Below are 20,909 nucleotides of genomic sequence, written 5' to 3'. Positions count from 1 at the left end.
TGGGTGTGTGTGTGTGTATATGGGTGTATGTGGGGTTATAGTGGATGTGGTAACAAAATATACATCCCTAGTTATGTTACATGAATTGTAAGGCATTTGCATCAATTTTGTTTGAGTCACCAGTAGTGCTTTTGTGTTCTTCAAAGACAAATACCCTGCCGAAAGGAAAAAGACCCCAGACATCCAAGTACTATCTAAACTAAAGCAGATTGATTATGGACAAAGTATATTTTGTATTAGTTCTTTACTAGTTTTCAGAAGTCAAAGTTTCATATAGTTATAGTTGTGTAACCTAAATATTTATTACAATTGGAGGAATTGTGGGGTTGATGAGAGGTCCAATAAATATAAGTGTTAAAAATAGGAACAAACACTTTTCCAGTACTCTGAAAGTCTGATGTTAGTACACATTTTGGTGATGTACAATGAATTGTATTTTGAAGATTCTCTCTTGTTTGTTGAAGCAAATTAAAAGTTATCAGCCTGCTGTTATTTAACAATTTCATACTCTGATAATCAACTGATAAATATATTAGTAGAAAATGTTTTATCTTTACTTTTGGTGTTCTCAGCATTTGATTCTGAAAGAATGTACAGTTCTTTAAAGTTTAAGGAAGAATTATAAGAGCTCAAGAACGTAGCCATATTAAGCTGTTTAAGATCAAGGGGTAAGAAGTATTCTTATAGATTCCTTTTTATTAAATTCTTAATAAGAATGTTTTAAAAACTATTGAATACCAAAGAATGTAATAAATAGGACCTAACCAAGGACTTTGTTTTTACCTTTTAAAAAAGTAATTTTTTACCTTTTTAAGTAATTTTTGTTTATATTCACTGTAGAGCCAAGTACCTTGAGCCCTATGCTTTAAAGTATTACTAGTGAATAGAATTTGTATTACTAAGCAATTGCATAGAATAACTTGTGAGTTCATTTTCACTCTCCTAAAATTTCAGAAGTAGAATTCTTCAGAAATTTATCTTCCTATAAAATTTGGCTATGCAATTTCTTTTAGAAAGAATAGGGAAACAATGTCAAGAGACTGATTTTATACAAGGAGAATGGGGGGATCTACATGTTAGTAGTGTATTGGAACCGGTGTTACTTTGTGGGGAACACGGCAACTCAACAAATCAGCATGGACTGTAACTATATCATGACAAGAAGCAAAAGATAGAGGATTATTTTCCTTCATTGCTTCATATGAATTTTCATATTTAGTGAAGATGGTGGGAAGAGGGGTGGACCTGGAAAGAGTACAAAGAAACTTCTTAGTGATAAATCTATTTTCTCTAAGGACTTTTTTGTTTTCAGCTTCTTTTCCCTTCTTTGTAGTTTAAAACCCATATAAACTGAGAGTTTATTTTATGTAAGTGGATTATGTAAATTTAAGCACTACAGCTAATAGTTAAACAAATTTAACCTTAAGCTAACATGAAGAGCTACTTTTCTTGTAATCTCATGCTGTATGTCAGTGATTTGTCATATGTGGTACATATTTGATCTTAGAATAATTAGGAAGAATAGAGAGAAAAAAATAAGATGTGACACGTCTTCTGACATTCATAGACAAATTATCCCTTCATATGCTTTCTTCTGTCTACATATTCTCATAGACACACATGCAGCAGTACACACACAAACACACACACACACACCCACACGAAGTTATTTTGCTTCCGTCGTCAATCCCGTGGTAAAAACCTGAGAGAGGATAGTTTGGAATGATAAAGAATAAAATGACATCAACATAAAAGCATCAAAATCCTGTGAACAAGCCTTGCAGGCTCTTCATATATAAATGTTCCCTGCCCTTATAGGTAACACTATGAGGAATAATTTTTCTTAATATATTACTGTTTCTTACTTATTTTTTAGCAACTAACATCTGCATAATTTTTATAGCTCTGTTTACTGAGGTTCATGGTTAAAAGATGAACAAAGCTAATGAATTATGATAGAATATATTTACATATAAGTTGTAATAATAAGCAGCAAAGTTTTTAGTTCCTATCATGTATAAGGACTTTATTATCTTTTTTAAAAGACAAACAAACAAAAAAACATTGTAAATTCCTGTTATCTTCCCCCCACCAAGACCATGTAGGGTCCAGTCTACTCCCTAACCTTTTTCCCAGAAAAGGTGCTACCTCCTTCCCAGACAGATGACAGAGGGCAGGACTTCAGGCTGGATCTACCCTTAGGCTCTCCCTCCCCCAGCCTGGAGCATGGGAGGGGAGGTGACACCTGGTGATGGATGAGTGGTGGACTGAGAAGAGGAGACATGAAAGGGCTATTCCAGACTCAGCCCTGCTCCTCCAGCCTTGCCTCTGGCATAGGGGAAACAGAGGCATGACTGACCAGGATCAGGGTCATGCCCAGCTGGGCCACAGCCACGCGTGGGGTAGTCCAGTAAATACTGTGGACACTTAGCAAGGCTGCTGCCTGGTGGTTTGAGTCTGCTGTGGTCACAGACACCCTCCTGGCATTGGCTCCCTATCAACAAGCTGGGGGTGGGAGGTGGAGAGAGGAGGAGCCCCTGCCTTAGGAGCCTCGTGGGCTGCACCAAGAGAGCAACCAGCCTGGGGCAGGAGCTTCCAGGTCCCAAGGGTGACTGACCCAAACGTCATAGATGCTTTTGTTGGGTGGCACCTCCTGGAAGAGGACATCTAGATCCCAGAGCAGTCCTGGGGGCCCTCAGGTTTCAGAGGCCACCCCCCCAGTAGGCAGGGCCAGTTGATAGTGGACACTGGGGGCAGTAGGTGGGTGATGGTGCCAAGGGCATTACCACATTGGGAGTGTAGATAGGCAAGTAGGAGGTGAGCAGCTGCCCCTAGAGGGAGGCTCTGTGTCCCCCAATGGACAGCCACCCAGGAACTGAGGTGTCCTGCAGTAAGTGGAGAGACCAGGCCGTAGGCTCTGTGGAGAAGGTCGAGGGCCCCATGGCTCCCTGCTGGGAAGCCTCCCTCTCCATTCTTATGGGGCTGGGAAGGGGGCAGAGGGGCCACAGAGGCCTCTCAGAAGAGGGCAGGGGTGGGGTGGGCACCACCTCCTCTCCACTGCTCCCCGTGCCTGAAGGAGCTGGGCTGCTCTATGGGACCAGGGTGCCTCCTCCCCAGAGTCCCCTAGCAGGGACTTGATGCTGAAGCCCTCACTGGGTGGCAGCAGGGGACTGGGCGCACCTTGCAGCAAGTAGGGCCCCAGGTCCTTGGTGAAGGCTCCGCGTGCACCCCATTTCTGCCAACACCTACACAGGGCTGTGTTCTGCCACCATAGCAACTCTGCTGGGATCAGGCTTATGTCAACCACCCAGAAGTTCCCCTTGGCCTTGGGGCTTTGCAGGGTCCACAACTATACATTTAGTAAAATTTGGCATTTGATCTCAGTAGGCATAATAATCAGTAAGCATATACTGATAGGAATATTCTTCTATTTATTTGAGGATTTTAAAACAATGTAGGTTAAATTATTTGATATTTTAAGTTGTGATAGCAAATGTAGAAGTTAATATCTTCTGGAATATCAATCTTGATATTACAGTTATGTTTGAAAAGTGTTATGGAAAATAATTTCAAATGCCTCCTATTTCACAATATTTCTTCAATTCAGTAAGAGAAGACAGGATAAAATTCAAAAGTAATCCTTGGATTTTTGTGATAGCATATGAAAAGTACTTAACTACAAAATTGCTTGCTATTTTAATAGCTAAAATCAATGAAACTTTTCTTTTATATGCTCACTAATTATTATGCCTACTAACATCAGATGTAATCAAGAGTGAACAAAAGGGATTATTATTATTATTTTATTTCTTTTATTTTAGTTATCCACACTTAGTTTTGCCTGCCTGTCTGTTGTCCTATGGAAAAACAAAGTTTATTGAGATCTATGAAAATACTAAAAAAGAGAAGAAAATATTTTAGAAATTAGATGACAAGGAAAGATGAATCTGAACACAGTGAAAAATACTAAATATATGAGAAAAAAATTTATTTTAGTTTTTTTTCTAGTGTTTCGTTTCATAACATTTTGATAGTTCAAGGTTGATGAACCATTCCCACTACTCTTTCCTGTAAATAGATTAAAGCTGGACAGAAAGAATGTGACATGTACCCTTTAAAAAGACTCTAGATGTATGGTAAATATATTTATAAATTACTATATTATACTTACTAACATATCATATGACTGAATCAATCACTGTGCCATATATATAAATTGGCATTGTTATATTCATAGTGGCATTGTTATATTCATACCATAATCAAAATACTGCTTGAGCTGTGAATACATGTAACCCAAAAGTCTTGATAATAGCCAAATACATAACTTTTGGGACAGGTAACTTTTCCTGGTTAGGTTCTTCCTTCCAAACCATTTAAGGCTGCAGTTTGAAGTAAGCATCACTGGTACAGTTTGAGACAGCTGCAGAATGCTTTGTTTTTACCTTTATACTCTGTGAGTTTATTATAGATTTACTAACATATGTTTAATCAAATTCTGTGAAGTTCAGTGACATGTAAGGTGAATTTTACTGTATAATAGACAATGACAATGGTCAGTTATAATAAAGTTTTCAAAATTTAATACAAACTAATAATATCAAGATGGGGTTATATTTGTAGATATGACCATGCACAATTAGATCTTAAAGACTCTTACCTTAGGGAAAATAACTACACATTGTTTATGGCGTTTTAAAAGTACATCGTGCAACATCTCATTATTTGTAGAAATGTAATTTCCTGTAGCTTTATTTTCTTTCTTAGACTAAATTAGATTATTTTTGTAACATATTGAAGCCTTCTTAAGCTAATCATTTTGCCATTGGATAGCTAATACGGCATTGAACATCGTTAATATAACTGGTCTTTGTAGTAATTACAACATGTCAAAAAAAAAAAGGATCAAATAAGTTGCCCTTGAGGAAGACCTCATGTGCTATAAATGTGTGTTTATATGTTTATGTTTGCATATTAGAAAACCAAATGCTTATTATGAGCCTAGCAATGTTATGTCAACTGGTAACTAATTGTTTTAGTGGTCCCCAGGCATGAACTTTGGTTATCAACATTAAATACTCTCTCTTTGGGCAAGTATTCATATTTCTTTTTTTTTTTTTTTTTTTTTTTGTGTGTGTGTGTGTGTGACAGAGTCTCGCTCTGTCACCCAGGCTGGAGTGCAGTGGCCGGATCTCAGCTCACTGCAAGCTCCGCCTCCTGGGTCTACGCCATTCTCCTGCCTCAGCCTCCCAAGTAGCTGGGACTACAGGCGCCCACCACCTCGCCCGGCTAGTTTTTTTGTACTTTTTAGTAGAGACGGGGTTTCACCGTGTTCGCCAGGATGGTCTCAATCTCCTGACCTTGTGATCCACCCGTCTCGGCCTCCCAAAGTGCTGGGATTATAGGCTTGAGCCACCGCGCCCGGCCAAGTATTCATATTTCTGCAACAATTAACATATTTGGAATATATACAATATCCTTTAGTACTCCAAATCAGTGCTTCCCAAATACCTACTTGATGTGTCACTTTCCTAAGTTTTTCCATAGCATCTATATTATTACATTTTAATGTAAAAGAATATTGTTATTTATTAAGTATCCTTTATAAGTAGACCAGGTATTCTGATAGGTGACTTATATGCAGTATTGTTACTGCTAAAGAGCCGTGTCATGTAATTGCTAGTAATCTCATTTCACAGATAAAGGTAAAGCAGCCTGTTGAGTTCACATGACCAGTAAGTGGTAGAGCCAGAATTGAGAAGCTGCTAGCCTAGCCCAAAAACACTTTCCTGCATTTAACCTAAACTTTTTTTGTAATTCGTAATGCAATATTTAAGATACACAAAATGTATAAATAATAATAAAGGCTTAGGTAACTACCACCAAGCTTAAAAAATCAAATATTACCATTGTATCTGAATCTCATTTTACCTTTCCAAATCAGTCACTTTGTATTTTAGGCCCAGTCTTTCACTGATCTAAATGCTGCTCTGTCCTTTGTCAAGACTTTACAAACACTAAGTCTATTTCTAGCCTGCATTTCTTTGGTGTATCTAATGTCTATTCCTGTACTAAAACCACTCTGTCATAATTCATACAGCTTATTGATAAAACTAATAATACATACCATAGTAGTGCAAATCTGCCTGTTTTATTCTTATTCTTATTTTATTTATTTTTTTTTTTTGAGAAAGGGATCTTGTTCTATCACCCAAGCTGGAGTACAGTGGCACAGTCACAGCTCATTGCAGCCTCCACCTCCTGGCTCAATTAATCCTCCCACCTCAGCCTCCCAAGTAGCAGGGACTACAGGAGCATGCCACCACACCTGGCTAATTTTTGTTTTTTTTTTCTGGTAGAGATAGGGTTTTGTCATGTTGCCTAGGCTGGTCTTGAACACCTGGGCTCAAGCAATCCACATACCTCAGCTCCTGAAAGTATTGGAATTACAAGTGTGAGCTACCATGCCCAACCTTATTCTTGTTGATTAGCAGGAGTGTCATGGCTGTTTTTGTCCTTTGTTCTTACATATTGATTTTAGAATAAGTGTATCAAGTTCTATGGAATAAATCCTTAGTTTGGAACTATATTAAATGTATAAATTGATTTATGGGTAATCAGAATCTTTAGAAGATTGTGCCTTCCAACACCGTATATCTCAATTGATTTTTTTTAATGTCTCTCAGTGAAACTTTACATTTTTCTCAATAAACTTTATGCATAGCTGTTGTAGATATAATTATACATACCATACATTTTTGATGTCATGATTGGCATCTTTTTTTATATTTTCTGCATGTTGCTTTTGTAAGAATGAAATTCATTGTTCTATTTTTTCTAATACTGTATTATTATAAATAAGTTTAACTTTCCTTCCCTTGAAATGTGGCTTTATCTTTATCTCACCAATTTTGGTTTGTAATATATTCATTTTTTATGTAATTTTAAGTATATTTAAATTTCATCACATTTTTATTTCCTTTTTATTTATTAATCATTTAGAAGTAAGTCTTTAAATTTCCAAAAGTATGGAGTTTTTTTATTTATTTCTAACTTAACTGCCTTAATGGCATTGTGGTCAGAGTGTGTTGTGTTTGATATTGATGATTTGAAGTTTTTGAAGTTTGATCTGTCACCTACTTTTTGGGTCATTTTTGTATATATTACACATGTGGTTGAGAAGAATGTGTATCTCTTAAATCTTCAGTTAGAGTTATCTATATATCCAATACATGAAGCTTATTATCCAAACCATTCAGAACTTCAGTTATTTTACTACTCTTTTGCCTATTTGATTTGGTATTTACTGAAAATGCTCAGTCAGAATCTATGAAGAGGAGTTGTCAAGTTTTTTTTTATTCTGTTCATTTCTTCTTATATGAGATACTTAATTAGGTTCAAGTTCAGAATTTCTTTTGTCTTTCTGGTGATTTAACCTTTTATTATTATGTAATAAATCTCTTTATTCCTATAATATTATTTTGTTTTAAAGTCAGTTTTCCTACATGATAACACAAGCTATTTTCAGTTAGTGTTCAATCTAACTATTCACTGTTCACGTCTTTTTGTGTCAACTTTTCTATGACCAATGTGTTATACTCGTATAAACAGCAAATAGCTAGATTTAATTTTTTTCTAACCACACAATCTCTATCATTTAATTTGGCTAGCTTATCAATTTGCATTTATTTTGATTTCTTATAGACTTAGAATTCTATATCAGTGTATGCTTTTAATTTTTCTTATTCTATTTTTTCTCTTTCCTGATTGTTTTTTAATTGAATTATTTTTCTTTCATTTCCCCCCTCCATTACACTGGAAATCATGCAGTTTCTGTGATTTTTACTGACTAGTTTCTCAAGTTTATAAATTGTGTTAAGTAGTTAATTTGAAGTTAATACTTACCTCTACTTCCTCCTAGGAAAAAAAATGACTGTCATATGCTTAGCTGTGCTACTGTCCCTCCCGCATTTGCATATTCTTGTACAAAGTTTTAATTATAGATTGGTTCATTTTCCCCTTATTGCATGTTATTTTTTTAAATGTCTTATAGTAAACCATATGCATTCTAGTTTCTTTGCTAATCATTTTTCATGCATCTTAGACCTTTATTCTGGATCATTCTCCTCTCTGAGAAAAGTACATGAGAAAGCCAACAGTGAGGTTCTATGAGAGCTTAGACTGAGATACACATTTTTCCTTGTTGTTCTTTAAGGGTCTTGACTCATGAGGATTTCTGTTCTAACTCCTCACTAGACCTGCAATATTTCCAAAGACATTCATCATTCACTTTCCAACCTGTTTTAGTTCTCGTTTGGTTTTTGGCTAAGGAGATATGCCTTTCCTTCTTGTGACCTCAAGTTTGTATTTTAACAGGCATTTGTTGTAATTTTCCCATCATAATGAATAGGCATTTGGAAGTGAAAGGATTTTTTGGAATCAGAATATATCATCTACCATACTGCCAGAAATAGTTCGTATTTGATGTGTTACCATTTAAAAAAAATTTTTTTTTAAATTTGCTCACTTGAAAAGGATAATATTTTAAAATAATTAATAAATAAGAAAAAACATGTAGGTGTGAAAAGTAAGAAGGATCATGGCCCTAGAGACTTTATCCCAGGTTAGATGGCAAATGCCAAGGCAGAACAAACAGAGTTGGATCTTGAACTGGAAGTAATATCTAAGGGGCTTAAAAAAAATAACAATGAGGAACATAGAAGGAGGTGGTGAAAGGAGCCAAGAGCTGTAAAACTTTCGGGAAAGAAGAGAGCACCAGCAGAGACAGGACCATTTCAGTCATGAGGTGGAATGGAAGCGGGGAATGAAGAACTAATGTGGGAGGTAAAGGTAGATACAGCTCAAACTGAGAAAGAGATTCTGAAGTCTCAGAGGATAGTTGAATATAAGGGAGAAGAATGAAGTGAGTCTCAAGTTAAGGGAGTGGTTAGTGATTGCTGAATAAAGAGCATCTTGTGATCAGAGTTCCCATGCCAGGACAATGTGAATTCTACCAAGCCTGCCCTTAAAGACTGCTTTTGACTCAGATGTGAATCTTTGGTTCCATCAGCTATGGCTCAGTACTTTTACTAACCAATATTGAGAGCTTCATTCAACAAGTGTACAACTTCTTTAGACCTTGATTTTTTTTTCATTTATTCATACATTTATTCATTTACTTATTCACCAGTCATTTATTGGGTACGTCTTATATGCAGGTGCTGTGTACTATCTGGTATAAAACAAAACACACATGATTCCTAGATCTATGTTTTTAGTGGATTTTCATACAAATGTAATAATAATATTAAATGTATATTCGTCTGAAAAATGTGAATCATACCTGCCACTCTTACCTTACAGGACTGTTTGAGAATAAAATGAAATCGTGTATATCAGAATACTTTGAAAATATAGCATTGTGCTTCATAACTCAGTTACTGCATACATGGTATGAAGTATTAGATCAATTACTTTATACTTTTAAAAGTCATCTTTGAATGTCTTATGAGAGATGGCTAAAACATAATATAGTGCAACAGCATTTAAAATTTGAATTTTGATACTAATATTTAACTTATCCACTTCACGGTGCTTCATGGTGAGCTGGATGAATTTAACTGTCGGATTTGACACTTGAAGAGTTCAGTTTTATTAGAGTGGTTTTCAAAGTCATGCCCATGGACCTTTGGTGTTCTGATGCTCCTTATTGTCTCCAAGAATTGCCTCATAGACAGGAGAAAACTGTCCAAGGAGCAGGAGAAAAACTAAACGGGCAGGAGAATTCCTAGACTGCAGGACTTCAGCAACTTCAACTAAAGCAGTTCTACTGGTATTTGTTTAATACAACAGAAGTCTGTGAAGTAGTTTATTTTTAAAAAGGAAGCTAGGCACTGCTGCTTTAAAAACATATTGTAAACCAAAATATATGGCACAGTAAATTCTAGTGCTGTTACTTCCAAGGAAAGAATTAAAATATGTGATGTGATTCTACTTCTCTAGTTATTACCTGTTTTTAAAATTCAGATAGTACCATAATTTGGCTGAAGGATTATGCAATGTGTAGTGAGACTTCAGTATAATACACTAAGAAAAAACAAATTTCAAAGAAAAAGAAAACTAGTAGATTGTTCTATATTGGTCTTAGTTGGTCTGTTTTTCTACTATATATTATGTTTACTATACACTTGGTATATGAGATAGATTAAATACTTGTTATTGTTTTTTAGCATTTTAGCTTTAAATAACATTATATAGATTGTCCAAAGAAATATATATTATTTCCAAGCTCATTACTTCAGCTTGTACAGTTAATAGACTTTATACTACTCTTTTTATACTAATCTTGATATCTGTTCAATTTAAAGCAATGTAGGAAAAATTTTAAAGTATATTTTTACTTTATCTTTTTTATTCATTTAGAAAATCATTTAAAGCTTTGTTTCTTTACTCATTTTAACATATGATTACCTTGATTTCAGCTGGACTATCCTAAAGCACAGACATGATAACCAAGTGTGGATTGATTGGTGTTTGCTAACTGTATACATACTACTTATGCAGCGTAATGAATAAAGAAAGCATAGACCTTAATGTATCCCCAAGATGACATACATGCTGTTTTCTTGTAATTAGTGGAAATATTTTCAAAGTTTTCTGAATCATCTGAAATAATTAATTGTATTATTTGTTACTTTGTAAACTACAACAGATACATCAAGGCAGCATTTGTGTGTATTCATCTTTAATTTTATGACTTTATTATTTGTGACTCATTTATATAGTTTTATGGTCCATACATGATGTAAGTAATTGTTTTCTCATGTTTTGGTATTCACTGAGTATGTATATCAGCTTTTGTTTAAATATGTATTTGTTTTTGTATGTGTTGCATTTACAATAGAAATACATGAGCATATATATTTTTAACTGGTTATTTGTAAAACAACATTTCTTAGAACAAGTGTGAAAACATTATTGGCTTGTTTAGTATTTGAACAGAATAATTATATGCTTTTTACGCCATTATCCACCCAGTTCTCAAATCGAAAAACTGGAAGCCACCCAGATTTTTACCTCTCCCCAGTCCTCCTCCTAATTCAATGTTTCTCAATCTTTCTTTATTATCACTCCCCTAAGGAATCTTTTAGGTGTTCCTTTCCTAATTGCCCTCCCCACATGAAATTTTAATACTACAGACATACTATTTATATACTGTGAGCCTTTGGAGGACCACTAACCTATTATCTTAAGATTTTTTTGTTCCCTCTACCTTCACCAAGAATCAGTTATCCCCTTCTGAGGACAGTATCACTCCCAGTGGGAATGCATGTTCAAATGAGTCATCAAGGCCTACTCATTTTACTTCTCAAAGAGACCTCATGATCACAGATTTAAAGTTACAGAGAACATTCTAACTGGTGTGAGATGGTATCTCATTGTGGTTTTGATTTGCATTTCTCTGATGGCCAGTGATGATGAGCATTTTTTCATGTGTCTGTTGGCTGTATGAATGTCTTCTTTTGAGAAATGTCTGTTCATATCCTTTGCCCACTTTTTGATGGGGTGGTTTGTTTTTTTCTTGTAAATTTGTTTGAGTTCTTTGTAGGTTCTGGATATTAGCCCTTTGTCAGATGAGTAGATTGCAAAAATTTTCTCCCATTCTGTAGGTTGCCTGTTCACTCTGATGGTAGTTTCTTTTGCTGTGCAGAAGCTCTTTAGTTTAATGAGATCCCATTTGTCAATTTTGGCTTTTGCTGCCATTGCTTTTGGTGTTTTAGACATGAAGTCTTTGCCCATGCCTATGTCCTGAATGGTACTACCTAGGTTTTCCTCTAGGATTTTTATGGTATTAGGTCTAACATTGAAGTCTCTAATCCATCTTGAATTAATTTTCGTATAAGCAGTAAGGAAAGGATCCAGTTTCAGCTTTCTACTTATGGCTAGCCAATTTTCCCAGCACCATTTATTAAATAGGGAATCCTTTCCCCATTTCTTGTTTCTCTCAGGTTTGTCAAAGATCAGATGGCTGTAGATGTGTGGTATTATTTCTGAGGCCTCTGTTCTGTTCCATTGGTCTATATCTCTGTTTTGGTACCAGTAGCATGCTGTTTTGGTTACTGTAGCCTTGTAGTATAGTTTGAAGTCAGGTAGCGTGATGCCTCCAGCTTTGTTCTTTTGACTTAGGATTGTCTTGGAGATGTGGGCTCTTTTTTGGTTCCATATGAACTTTAAAGCAGTTTTTTCCAATTCTGTGAAGAAACTGATTGGTAGCTTGATGGGGATGGCATTGAATCTATAAATTACCTTGGGCAGTATGGCCATTTTCATGATATTGATTCTTCCTATCCATGAGCATGGTATGTTCTTCCATTTGTTTGTGTCCTCTTTGATTTCACTGAGCAGTGGTTTGTAGTTCTCCTTGAAGAGGTCCTTTACATCCCTTGTAAGTTGGATTCCTAGGTATTTTATTCATGTTTATTGCGGCACTATTCACAATAGCAAAGACTTGGAATCAACCCAAATGTCCATCAGTGACAGATTGGATTAAGAAAATGTGGCACATATACACCATGGAATACTATGCAGCCATAAAAAAGGATGAGTTTGTGTCCTTTGTAGGGACATGGATGCAGCTAGAAACCATCATTCTTAGCAAACTATCTCAAGAACAGAAAAGCAAACACCGCATGTTCTCACTCATAGGTGGGAACTGAACAATGAGATCACTTGGACTCAGGAAGGGGAACATCACACACCAGGGCCTATCATGGGGAGGGGGGAGGGGGGAGGGATTGCATTGGGAGTTATACCTGATGTAAATGACGAGTTGATGGGTGCTGACGAGTTGATGGGTGCAGCACACCAACATGGCACAAGTATACATATGTAACAAACCTGCACGTTATGCACATGTACCCTAGAACTTAAAGTATAATAATAATAAATAAATTAAAAAAAAAGAAAACATATAAAAAAAAGAAAGTTGATTAGAAATTCAAAAAAAAAATAATAATAAAGTTACAGAGAACAGATGTGTTTACTCACCTCATTTTTATAAGAAGACTAAAAAGACTAAAAACTCCATCTAACGTGAAACTAGGATTTAACCACATCTGTAAATTATAAACTATAGAAAGCAGTTTTCAAATTCAGTGAAATGTGGACCAAAATGAGAGGAAATGCCAAAAGTAGATGCTTACTTATTTAGCTATTGAACAGAATGTAAAGCTCTCTAAAATAAATACCACAGCTTTAAAAGGCCCAACGAAAAATTCCCTTCTAGAACATGTAGGAGCTAGGGGAAGTTTTTGCCCTGGAGTACCTCGAAACACTATTTTGTACCTCTAGAGTAGCAGACTACATGAACTGAAGAGGACCATCTCAGGTCTGCCATTCTGTGGCAGAAGCAGGGTATTGGGGGACTGTATATAGGAATCATGTGGCAAAAGCTATTCAGTGTAATTTACAAATAAATTGCTATAGCATGATTTTAACGTATGTCTTCATTATGAAACCCTATGAAGATTTTGATAACAACATAACTGGTCTACTTCTACCATTCAAAAATAAGCAGCAATATGACATGGTCACAGTTCCCCAGGCATGACAGTATAGTTTATATCATACTAACTTCTCCACATATAAAACTATAAAAGCTAAACAAGAACAAACAATGAACAACAACAGCAAAAACTATTGGAAGGCATTTGAGAGCAACAAAGCAGGCAGAAATCTGAGTAGTTTCAATTTTTGAAAGGAGGGGAAAACACAAAGTAAGTGGTAAATTCATCCTAGTTTCCTCTGAGGTTACTTTCCAATTTGATGACATGGAATAATAGAGCCTTAAGCAGAGAGCAGTGTTCTTACTTACTAGGCTGAGAAAATAAATTTCACAGTTCAGACACTGACAGAGAAACTGGAAATTGTGAGGGTGGAAAGTTTCAAATTTTGCTGTAGATTTCCCTCATACGTTGACCAATGAGCTGTCTATGCACAGCGAAGGTTCCGGGAAAGCAAACAAAAAGCAACAGCTGTTCCCCTTCCCGAATCCAAGTGATCTCATTGTTCAGTTCCCACCTATGAGTGAGAACATGCGGTGTTTGGTTTTCTGTTCTTGTGATAGTTTGCTAAGAATGATGGTTTCCAGCTGCATCCATGGGGAGGGGGGAGGGGGGAGGGATTGCATTGGGAGTTATAACTGATGTAAATGATGAGTTGATGGGTGCTGACGAATTGATGGGTGCAGCACACCAACATGGCACAAGTATACATATGTAACAAACCTGCACGTTATGCACATGTACCCTAGAACTTAAAGTATAATAATAAAAAATAACTAAAAAAAAAAAAAAAAAAAGCAGCAGCTGGAAGGCCAAAGAGCCAAGCACAAATTCCAGCAGCTGCCAGTGCTGGGGAGATGGATTGGACTTCAAGTTCCCATAGTTAGAGGGGTGTAACAAACACCTTTGGTTCTTTTACGTATCTCAGAAGGGCCAAACTCTAGAAATAAGCATTACACTCTGTGAGTAATAGCAAATCTTTAAAACGAAACTTTGTACAAGAACAAGATGAAATCTTTCTGTCAATCAAATGAGAATTTTACCTATTTTGGAGGCAAATAATATCATCCAGAGCCTCCACAGGGTTTCATCCACTCAGTTTTATATCTGATTAAAATGTATGAGTCATGTTTAACAACAACAAAAAAGGACTACCTGGCTAAACACTAACAAGAGTTACCAAATGGAGCCTTTAAAATATCTGTGATTAATATGTTAAAGAAATCAAAGGAGAATGGATTATTTAGCAGAGACCTGAAATCCATTTTAAAAAATTAAATTATAATTTAAAAATTTTTAAAAATGTAATAGATGGGTTTAATGACATGTGAGAAATAGTAAAACCAAGGATTAGTGAACTAATTAGTAGAAAGTATATGAGTTGATGCACAGAGAGAAGAGAGAGAGAGAAATTGGAGGAGAATGTAAACAAGTGGAACCTGATGAAAAATTCAAATATATTAGAGTCCCAGAAGGAGAGGAAATGACAGAGCAATGCTTGAATACCGAAATACAAACCGATAATTTTCCAGGACTGATAAAAGACATCAAATTACAAATCTGAAATCTTTACATACCCAATAATATAGGTAAGAGAGAAAAAAATCAGCATTATTGTAATCAAAGTACAGAAAACTAAAGAAAAACATTTCTTAAAAGAATCTCAGGGGAAAAAAGACATAGTATCTTTGGAGAAGTAAAGATATGACTAGCTGAAATTTCAGCAGATATTATGAGACCCCAAATTTGGTGGAATGGCCGGAAGAAAGATTGCTGAAAGGAAAAAATAAAAATGTCCAACCTGCAATTTTATGCTTAGTAAATATTACCCAGAATTGTCTTTCAGGAAATAAATGAGTGCATGGATGGATGGATGGATGGATGGATGGATAGATAGATAGATAGATAGATAGATAGATAGATAGATAGATAGATAGATAGCAAAGAGAATTCATCCCGAGGTGACCAGCACTACAAAAAATACTAATGGGAGTTCATGTGGAAGAAAAGTATCTCCAGTCGGAAGCACTAGCCTTGAGGAAGAATGAAGAACAATGGAAAGAGTTAATAATGATAAAAACAACATCTTGTGTTAGTTAAAACATATGTAGAAGTGAAAAATATATAAAATACCTAAGTGAAAGGTGGGAGGGGAGTAAATGGAAGTAAGTTATTGTACAAATCTTGCATTATTTTGAAATTGGTTAAAATGTATAACTTAAGGAGGATTTAAGTAAGTCAAAGTGCTTATTTTAATCTTTAGGGTAGTTACTAATAACATAATAGAAGAATGAACAACTCAGATGCTAATAGTTGAGAAAATGTGGAATAATAAAAATACCTAATTAGACAAAAAGGAGAGGTAAAACAACAAACAGATGGAATGACTACAAATAAACAAAGTGGTGGACTGAACTACATCTGTATCAATAATTGCATCAAAGTAAATGAACTCAATAAAAATTACCAATACCATTGAATGAAAAGGGACAATAATACATATTATACAGATGTATAAATGATACCATAAACAACTTATGCTGGTAAGTTTTTCGATTCAGATCACAGTGAGCAAACTATGGCCAGCAGGCTAAATCTGGCCCACTGCCTATTATTGTGAATAAAGGTTTACTGGAACACATCTATGCCCATTTCCTAATATATTGTCCATGGCTGTTTTCCCACCACAACAATTGAGTGGTTGCAACAGAGTCCAGTAGTTGTAACAGAGTCAGTATGAAATATTTACTGTCTGGCCCTTTACAAAATAAATTTTCCTAACCCTGACTTACATGAAATATACAAATTTTCTGAAAAGTACAACTTACTAAAAATGACATAAGAATAAACTAAAAATCTGAAGAGTTCTATATTTAGTTTCTTAAATGATTCTGTAATTGTTTTCAACCTTTTCACGAAGAAATATCCTGACCCAGGTAAATCCTGATAAATAATTACAAATATTTAAAGAATAAATACTCTGTCTTACACAATTTTTTCCTAAGGAACATTTTGAAACTCGATGATACCAGCCTTTCCTTGATACATTTGGTAAGGACATTACAAGATAGAAAAAATAGGCCAAAACCTCTCATTAAAATAGACCCTAAACAAAATTTTAGCAAATTGAATCCAGATAGAGAGAGGGATGATAAATGATGGATGAATTTATGGATCATTATTTACAGTTTATATGATTATACATATAGGAAATATATAAAATATTTTCATGAAAAACTTAGCTAAAAACAATTACAGTCAATTTACATATATTCAACCCACTAAAAGGACCTAGAAGTCTATATAAAAAACAATTTTTATGTGTCTATTTTATATGTATGTTTTATATGTATAAAAAGGAATTTTATTTTTATGTACTAGCAACAAACCTTAGGAAATGAAATTTATAAAATGCCATCAATGTAATGTAGTCAGAAATATAAAATACCTAGAAATAAATCTAAGACCTAGGAATAAACTACCGAAATGTGCATAAGCCCTCAACACTGAAGACTACTTGTAGCTTCACATAAAACTCAACACGTGTGTGAGCGGGAATGAGATTTCATAAAAATTACAGGGATAATTACTTCTTAAGGTCCAGCTTACTTGAAGAGATTGAATATAAATAGTGATCTAGCTTGAGTTCATTTTTCAGTTCTGATTCTTATTATCAAAATGATCTACCAGACACCTTTAGGAGGTATTTAATGCCACCTTGATTATTAATCACCAGTCCCTGTGTTACAACCACTGAAAATTATAGGATGGATGCCTAGAGATGGCTTCTTAATATTGATCAACAATATTGATCTACTGTTTGTGGTTAGTAACTTGTATATTGATCCAGATGTAAGTGTAGGACTCATATAATTTTTGTTGTTTAACTTTTAACATTTTTGTAAACAGCATTGTGAACTTATATGCATTATTATTATTTATACTATTTGTTCCTCCTTAAGGCTTACAATAGAATTGTAGTAGACTTCTAGGTTCTTTTAGTGGATTAAATATATGTAAATTGATTGTAACTGTTTTTAAGCTAAGCTTGTCGTGAAGAGTGGGAACGATCCTGACATAGCCCCTCATGTCTTCTGAAAACATTCTCGCTTTCTGAAAGAAGGTATTTTAGGACTTCTATTTTTTATGCTCTTCCAAAACGTTGTGTCAGCCTCCTTACGTTGTAATAATGAGCCAAAATCTGGCAAATGAAGGTGCAGTTTGATTGTCTTACATCACCCATCACTTCTGTATCTATAAGTAACAGTCTATGTTTGGGAAAGTAAGCTTCTGATGTTTTAATGTTATTTTATTATTATTTTAAAAAATTATTGTTTAAATTCGTTTGTCTGTTACCATAATTTAATTGATTTTATCCATATTACTTGTTTGTATTTTACCATCTATACAGTCAGTGCATATTCTCCAATTGATGGCATGTCATTGTTTAATTAGCATTTTTCTTTCTTAGGAGAGAGACTCCATACCCCCATTCCAGAGTTACTTGGTCTGGTAGGCAGAACAATGTGCCCCCGACAAATCCTAATCCTCAGAAAAATGGGGAATTGGGGTGTCAGATGGAATTAAGGTTGCTATCATCTGACTTTAAAGAAGGAAGCTTATGCAGTGTTATCCAGTGGGTCCAGTGTAGTCACAAGAGTACTTATAAGTGAAAAAAGGAGGGAGCAGAGTCAAAGACAGATATATGACAATAGAAGCAGAGGTCACAGTGATTCCACGTGAGAAAGATGCAACCAGCCATTGTTCCCTTTCTTCCCTTTGACGACGGAGGAAGGGGCCATCAGATCAGGAATTGGGGCAGCCTATATAAACTAGAAAAGGCAAAGAAACAGATTCTCCCCTAGAGCCTCCAGATGGAACATAACCCTGCTGACATCTTGATTTTAGGCCTTCTGACCTCCAGAACTGAAAGATAATAAATTTGTGTTGTTTTAAGCCACCAAAAAAATTACTTAAAATTATGATATGTCTTAATACTGATGGCATCTTTGATTTGGCTGAATGTGTATAGATACTTTATCACCTTTTCCATTTAATGCTTAATTATTTCCTACCAAATCATATGTGTAATTTATAATGTGGACCAAAGTGTTATTACCACCAGATCTCATTTTCCGTAGCTATCAGTATGAGGTCCCAAAATTCATTTCTTTTTATGGTTGATAATATTTCGTTGTGTGGATTTAACACATTTTGTTTCTCTATTTATCAGTTGATGAGCATTTGTTTTGTTTCTATTTTTTGACTTTTGCTAATAATTTTCATATGAATAGTTCATATATGTTTGTGTGGATATATATTTTCGATTCCCTTGAGTACGTACTTAGGAATGGAATTGCTGGATCATATGGTAACTCTAGTTTACCTGTATTTAAAGTGCCATCATATTTTCTGAAGCAGCTGCATCACTTTACATCCCCATCAGCAATGTTGAGGGCTCCAGTTTCTCCTAATTCTAGTCAACCTTTGTTATTGTCTATTTTTTATTATAGCAATCCTAGTACATTTAAAGTAGAATATCATTGTGGTTTTCATAAACCTGCTGTTAAGCCAAAATTATTAAACTACTTTGCTATCTTCAAGAATTCACTTTGATTCTGCTGAGTTAGCAATTTTTTGAAAAGGGATTTTTCTTAAAAGGATAGCATTTTTAAAGTATTAGGAGTTCAATTCCTTTATTCTCTGGGGATTCTTTAATTCTCTGTGCTAGAATTATGTAAGTACTTACCTGTACAGATCAGTCAGAACAGAAGTTCTATCAAATTTAAAATACCATTCTATAAAGACACACGCACATGTATGTTTATTACAGCAGTATTCACAATAGCAAAGATTTGGAAACAACTCAAATGCCAATCAGTGATAGACTGGATAAAGAAAATGTGGCACATATACACCATGGAATACTATGCAGCCATAAAAAAGGGTGAGTTCATGTCCTTTGCAGGGACATGGATGAAGCTGGAAATCATCATTCTCAGCAAACTAACACAGGAACAGAAAATAAAACACCATATGTTCTTACTCATAAGTGGGAGTCAAGCAATGAGAACACAGGGTATAGAACATCACACACCAAGGCCTGTTGAGGGGTGAGGGGCTAGGGGATGGATAGCATTAGGAGAAATACCTAATGTAAATGATGGGTTGATGGGTGCAGCAAACCACCATGGCACGTGTATACCTATGTAGCAAACCTGCATGTTCTGCACATGTATCTTAGAACCTAAAGTGTGATAAAAAGCCCCCCCAAAAATCTTACATACCCCATAAATATATATACCTAGTATGTACCCATGAAATTGAAAATTAAAACATTTTTTTAAAACAGAAGTATAAAAATAAAATACCTTGAGATCTAGTATTTGCTCTTTGAACAACTATCCCTATGGTATACACAAAGTAAGAAATTTTTTTGTCACCAATTGAAAAGATTATTTTTGAGCAAAAAGAACTAGCAGGTTCAGCATTACCACTCAGCTATAGGGTTAAAATTAACATAGTAACCTAAGCCTAGACTTTAAAGGATTTTTCTTCTTTCAGTGTGCACAATGTATTTCTTGAGTGATGTGAGTTTTTAGTAGCATGCAAAAAAAAAAAAAAAAAAAACATGCAAAAAGTCTACCAAACTAGATTTTCTATTATCTGCCACCCAGCTTTCAATGTATTCCTGACATTGAAATCTGTTGGCCAGCCATCTGACAGATTTCACCCATAGGTAGATTCCCTATTGTTACTGCTACTAGTTTAGAAAGTATTATTAGTCATAAGCAATGCAGAATCAGAGCCAGTCTTGCCAAGAACCAGAACCAGAAAGAAAGAAAACAAAACAAAATCAAAACATGCATAGAAAACCAGAGTCAGAAAAAAGAAAACAGAAAGAAGACTGTGCTGTTGGCTCTTGAGGTTAAATCTAGAAGCCAGGAAAAGGCATCCTTGGGCTTATAGAGCCCATGAAATGCCCTGCTTGGACAACACAGCTAATTGGCTTAAGTAGAGAGTTCATTTAAGTGTCTTTGGTGGAACTTCCAGTACTGTCAGAATGTAATTCTCCAAATTAAAACAACAATCACCAGAAAAATAGCAAATGTTGGAGTTTTAATTAATTAGTGAGAAAACCAACAGTATAACAAGCTGTTTCCAAAGATGATCCAAGAAACCCTTGTAATTTTGTACACACACATATAGTTATTGGGGAAAAATGGAATACTAAAATTAGATTACTAAGTTAGATTCAGAACTGGATAATGTATTCTAAGTCAATGAAACTATGACTTACTGGTTATCCTCTCTAGGGCCAGACAGTAATCATTTGCCCTTTATTAG

The 20,909-nt window shown here is 35.1% G+C and overlaps 1 protein-coding gene and 1 pseudogene across 50 annotated transcripts in view; one reads left to right on the top strand and one right to left on the bottom strand.

Annotated features, from left to right (window-relative positions):
• Nucleotides 1-20,909, top strand: part of LOC105479467 (regulating synaptic membrane exocytosis 1) — a 492,913-nt gene that overhangs the window by 405,019 nt on the left and 66,985 nt on the right. The gene's annotated exons all lie outside the window — the stretch shown is intronic.
• Nucleotides 2,543-3,374, bottom strand: LOC139363096 (forkhead box protein H1-like; annotated as a pseudogene).

The sequence above is a fragment of the Macaca nemestrina genome, chromosome 5 (genome assembly GCF_043159975.1).
Source record: "Macaca nemestrina isolate mMacNem1 chromosome 5, mMacNem.hap1, whole genome shotgun sequence".
In the NCBI taxonomy this organism is placed as follows: domain Eukaryota; kingdom Metazoa; phylum Chordata; class Mammalia; order Primates; family Cercopithecidae; genus Macaca; species Macaca nemestrina.
Note: the sequence above shows the minus strand (reverse complement) of the source record. Positions and strands in the feature narration are given on the sequence as shown.